The following is a 6,341-nucleotide window of genomic DNA, read 5'->3' on the forward strand; positions in this document are numbered from 1 at the left end:
GCCCATACCTATTGGTCTATACACACACACGCACATAGCCAAGGTGGGAGAGGTAATATTTTTTACTGGACCAACTTCTGTTGGGGTGAGAGACAAACTTTCGAACCATACAGAGCTCTTCTTAAGGTCTATGCAGCGTGCACGCACGCGCGCGCACGCACACACACGCACGCACACACACGCACGCACGCACACACACACACACACACACACTCTCTCTCTCTCTCTCTCTCTCTCATTTATCATACCTCAGCTGCTACCCCTCTCAGGACTTATTCTAACATTCCAACACTTTGAGCAGCTTCATCTCCACCTGACAAACAAGAAAGAGAAGGAGAAAGCGAGCTTTTCTTCTTTCCCCCAAATGTGGAATTTTCCTCAGCAAGCCCCAGCTGAGCAGACTTCAACACTATACTGGTGACCGGTTTGTTGTCCAATAGCTCTAAAAACTAGAGCGAGGTATTGTTACAGAAAAGGCCTTTTCTCCTGACGCTCATGCTGCAAGCCCTCCAAGCTCCCCTGTGATCTGTCCTCCGATATTTTCCTCCCCCACCCATCTCAAATGCAGCTTCCTTTGACTGTTAGCACCCTCCAGCCACCACCAGGACGGTTCCTGGGTCTGCTGGGGGAGGGACCATTGCAGAGTGATGCAAGTGGCTCCCTCACACCAGTGTTCCCAACCACTGCTGATTCCTGTGCTTGCTGTTGCAAGGTGGCCATGCCAGTCAAATCCTCGTTTCCTTGCGTTATATACCTGAGCTGCTTGTGTTGTCTTTAGATCACTGCGAACAAGACCTTTCAGGGAGAGCAGCCCAGCCAGAAACAGAATCACTATGGTTTTGTCTTGCTGCTCCGATCCCATTACAGAGCCACGTCAAGCTCCCTCTAGCATCTCAGCGCCGTATACAAGGGAAGTCGTTTATTTTGAAAGGCTGGAGTGTGTAAACAAAAAAAAATTGTACTGCAGTGCAGCAAGACCTTAAAATACCCTGTGTCCAAACACAGTAATTCAAAGGACGAGCAGCTCAGCCTGAGGGTAGAAGCAAGTGAGTAATCAGGAGTCCTTTTTAGCAGCATTATCCTTAAACATGGGTCCATTCTGATGAGGATGCTAACTTGATAATATTTTATAATAGCATCACATCATGGGGCTAAATCCTCCTGTTGCTGATTTTACCTGCAGTATTAACAGCTGTCAACAGGATTGTGACTCAGGCCTGGTCTACACTTACAAATTAAATTGGCTTAGTTATGTCGCTCATGACTGGGAAAAATTTGGGGCCCTGAGTGCCGTAGGTAGGTCGACATAACCCCTGGTGTTGATGCAACTAGGTTGACAGAAGGATTCTTCCATCAGTTATCAGTGGTTCACAGTCATGCTGGAAGGGCATAATAAGTGGGTTCCCGCAGGGACCAGATTTGGATCCAGTTCTGTTCAATATTTTCATCAATGGTTTAGATAATGGCATAGAGTACACTTTTAAAGTTTGCGGACAATACTAAGTTGGGAGAGGTGGCAAGTGCTTTGGAGGATAGGATTAAAATTCAAAATAATCTGGACAAACTGGAGAAATGGTCTGAAGTAAATAGGATGAAATTCAATAAGAAAAAATGCAAAATACTTCATTTAAGAAGGAATAACCTGTTGCACACATACAAAATAGGAAATGACTGCCTAGGAAGGAGTACTGCAGAAAGGGATCTGGGAGTCATAGTGGACCACAAGCTTAATATGAGTTAACAGTGTAACGCTGTTGCAAAAAAGCAAACATCATTCTGGGATGTATTAGCAGGAGTGTTATAAGCAAGACATGAGAGGTAATTCTTCCGCTCTACTCTGCACTGATTACGCCTCAACTGGAGTATTGTGTCCAGTCCTAGGTGCCACATTTCAGGAAAGATGTGGACAAATTGGAAAGAGTCCAGAGAAGAGCAAGAAAAATGATTAAAGGTCTAAAAAAAACATGACCTATGAGGGAAGAATGAAAAAACTGGGTTTGTTTAGTCTGGAAAAGAGAAGAGTGAGAGGGGACATGGTAACAGTTTTCAAGAAAATAAAAGGTGTTATAAGGAGGAGGGAGAAGAATTGTTCTTCTTAACCTCTGAGGATAGGACAAGAAGCAATGGGCTTAAATTGCAGCAAAGGAGGTTTAGGATGGACATTAAGAAAAACTTCCTAACTGTCAAGAGTGGTTAAGCACTGGAATAAATTGCCCACAGAAGTTGTGGAATCTCCATCATTGGAGATTTTTAAGAGCAGGTTAGACAAACTCCTGTCAAAGATGTTCTAGATAATACCTAGTCCTGCCATGAGTGCAGGGGACTGGACGAGATGACCTCTCAAGGTCCCTTCCAGATCCGATTCTACAATTCTATCAACCCCAGCTACAGCCTCTCGGAGATGTGGACTATTTACCTCAGTGGAAAAACCCCTTCCATCTACAGCAACAGCACAGCTGTAATGTAGACATACCCTCAGACAGTCTTCTTTGGCTATCCCTCCATGTGAAGATGATGTCTGCAAAGGAGGTTCATTGGTGAGTTTTTAAGTTGCTGAGGAGCCCAATTCTTGCCCTGCAGATTTTCCCACAGAAGTGACAGGTGTAATCTTGGAGGAGACACAGTTGCTGGCTGGAGTGTTGTGCCCTTTCTTTCCTTCTTTGTCTCTTCTCTGTCTCATGAGCACATCTCTTCTCCTCAAAGTGAGTTGTGGCTTGATGTGTGGCAGGGGTCGGCAACCTTTCAGAAGTGCTGTGCCAAGTCCTCATTTATTCACTCTGATTTAAGGTTTTGCATGCCAGTAATAATTATAATGTTTTTAGAAGGTCTTTTTCTATAAGTCTATAATATATAACTAAACTATTGTTGTATGTAAAGTAAATAAGGTTTTTAAAATGTTTAAGAAGCTTCATTTAAAATTAAATTAATATGCAGAGCCCCCAGGCGGGTGGCCAGGACCCGGGCAGTGTGAGTGCTGCTGAAAATCAGCTCGCGTGCCTCCTTTGGCACCCGTGCCATAGGTTGCCTACCCCTGGTGTATGGTGTGGTGCCACTGTGTTCTGTTCCACACCGAGTCCTCCCAGGTTGTTGGGTTGATGTCTCCCTTTTTGAGGTGTACTTTCAGTATGTCTTTGAAATGCTTCTGCTGCGCTCCATGAGCCCTTCTTCCCTGACTTAACTGAGAGAATAGTACTTGCTTCGGGAGGTGAGTGTCAGGCATATGTACACAGTGGCAAGCCCAGCAGAGCTGGTGTTTCATGACCTGCACTTCTACGCTGCTGATATTGGCTGCAGAGAGAATGTTGATGTCAGTGTGTCTGTTTTCCCAGCTGATCCTGAGAATCCTCCTGAGGCAGCACTGCTGGAACCACTCCAGCTGCTTGAGATGTCATCTGTAGGTTACCCAGGTCTCACACTCATAGAGAAGGGTGAGGATGACAACTGCCTTGTAAACTAGGATCTTGGTACCTGTTTGCAGATCCCTATAATTGAAGACTCATTTGAATAGTCTTCCAAAAGATGTGCTGGCACAGCGGATCCTGTATTCGATTTCTTTGTCAATGCTGTCTGTTTGGGAGAGGTGGCTGCCAAGGTATAGAAAATGGTCCACATTTTTCAGGGGTTCTCTGCTGATGGTGATTTGTGGAGTACGAACTGTAGTTTGTGCAGGTGGGGGCTGGTCGAGTACCTTGGTTTTCCCGATGTTGAGAGAGAGACCTAGGCTGTGATAGGCATCTGCAAAAAGGTTTCAGGTACTTTGCAGGTCGGCCTCTGTGTATGCAAGAATGACACAGTCATCTTCATACTGCCAATTCTTGTGATCTTAGATTTTGTTTGAAGACATCGAAGATCGAGCAATTGGCCATCCCTATGATACTCAATCCTGATTCCGTCAGGAAGGCAGTCACAAATGAGAATCAGGATCACAGCAAGGTAAATGGAGAAGAGTGTTGGAGCAATGACACAACCCTGCTTGACACCAGTGCGAATGATGAGTGGTTCGATCTCTGAGCCATTGCTCAGAATGGTGTCAGTCATCCCATCGTGGAGTAGTCTGATGATGAAAATGAATTTCTGTGGACAGCCAAACTTACACGGCACCTTCCACAGGGCATCATGATTGGTAGAGTCAAAGGCCTTGGTTAGTCGATGAATGCCATGAGCAGTTCTTGGTGTTGCTCTCTGATGAACCGCAACTTCGTCATGGTGGAGAGGTTTGCGTGGGCTAAAGATCCTCAGAGCTATATTGTCTGGAGCTTTTATACTCCTGGTAGGGTCCCCCTTGGTGAGCAGGTCTGAGGCGAGGCCCCTGACTAACCGTGGTCTAAACTTCAAAAGATCCCAACGATGGAACGAGGGCACATAGAGGCCCTTCTAGTACTCTGCAGCTGTGAAGGCAGATGAGGGCTGCAGCAGGATGGAAGCCCCAGTTGTCTTGGAGCTCCTTGCCACTGGGTCAGGGTTTTCCTCCTGTCAAGTTTCATGTGGTTACTGCCTGTGCACTGGTTTCCCGTTAAAAGATTTCACACGCAGGCCTCTGCCAGAGGGTTCACATCTGCACAAAGTCCTGCGGCGACAGATGAGTGGCAGGGAAGACAGGAGCAATGATCTCTGGAAATCTTCAGGCAGTCACATATGTATTAAATCAAAGCTTTACTGGCAGATTTCTAATTTTTTACATAAGGCATCAACTTGCAGCCATAATAGCTAGGACTGGGATCTCAGAAACTAAGCAGCATAAAGACTAGTAAATTCTTGGATGTCAGACCTTCAAAGGAAATCCATGAAGACTGTAGGAAGTGATGTTGGTGAATCAATAGGTGGCATTATTCCTTCTACATTGGAACTACACCAGTGGCCTGGGCTGGGGTTAGGACACACTTCTCCTGGAAGTAGGCATCTTTTAGATGAAACATTAAAGTTCCCTGATCAGATTAGATGATCTGTCACTCTGTATCCTACAGTGTTATGTGATACTGATGAGACAGGATGGGGGAGGTAATATTTTTTATTGGACCACCTTCTGTTGGTGAGAGAGAGACACTTTCGAGTTACACAGAGCTGCTCTTCAGGCCTGGGAATGATACTCGCAGCATCACAGCAAAATACCAGGTGGAACAGATTGTTTAGCACACGTAGTTAACCACTTTGAATGGTCTCTTACAATGTGTAAGTGGCCTGTTAACATATGATGCTGATGTGTGGTGTTAGATATCTGCCATGTTCTTCCTCCAAGTGGCTGCCTTGTAGTGGTCCATGAAGGGACGACTTTGTGAGTTTGGGAATCCTTTGTGATGAAAGGCTGTTTGTGTAAAATGTAGGGCCAAATTTATCCTCAAGACAAATGGATGCAACTCTACTGAAACCACTGTCATTACCTCAGGGATGAATTTGGCCCCATCCCAATGATAATATCAGTTTTTGAGTCTACATTTTGCCTAATCCCCTTCCAGTGGGTTTCCACTTGGACTAGGGTATCTATGAAAGAGAACCTCCCAAGTAAAGACTATGGGCCATAATGACACCAGGGGTAACCCCACTGAAGGCAGCCAGTTGAATGATTCCATACAATTTTACTCTGATAAAACACATTCAAACAACTAGAAGGTAATATATGGCCTCAGCATCTTAGCCTACGTATACAAGATCTGTGCTGGCTAATCTCAATGTTTGCCTTACAGTACTTAGAAATGCCAACTACTGTTCCCGCAGTAATGAATAAGCCTAATTCCATGCTAATCCTTTTCTGCATTCATTCAACCTACATTCTTCAGCTGGCCAGAGCAAGAGACAGTGGCACTGAGTAGGAAGTTGGAATTCCAGGTCACCTGCAGCCTAGTCTGTCATTTTCTGCTCCTGAGCCTGCACTGAACAATTATGCAAAAATGAGGGAATGTTCTACATGGCCATGTGGATAATGAGTATGTCAGGTTTTCCCCTCGCGAATGCAGGACCCAAAAACTCCCTATATGGACTGGTCCTCTCCAATCTGTAGCTGAGAAAAGTCAGACCTATGTCATAAGGATGGTGATATTGGGTCAGACCAATGGTCCATCTAGCCCAGTATCCTGTCTTCCAACAGTGGTCAATGCCAAGTGCCCCAAAGGAAATGAACAGAACAGGCAATCATCGAGTCAGCCATCCTGTTGTCCACCCCCAGCTTCTGGCAACCAGAGGCTAGGGACACCTAGAGCATGGGATTGCATCCCTGACCACATTGATGGACCTATCCTCCAGGAACTTATCTAGTTCTTTCTTGAACCCTGTTATAGTTTTGGCCTTCACAACATCCCCTGGCAAGGAGTTCCACAGGTTGACTGTGCACTGTGTGAAATAATACT

This window comes from Gopherus flavomarginatus, chromosome 7, assembly GCF_025201925.1.
Source record: "Gopherus flavomarginatus isolate rGopFla2 chromosome 7, rGopFla2.mat.asm, whole genome shotgun sequence".
Classification (NCBI taxonomy): Eukaryota; Metazoa; Chordata; order Testudines; family Testudinidae; genus Gopherus; species Gopherus flavomarginatus.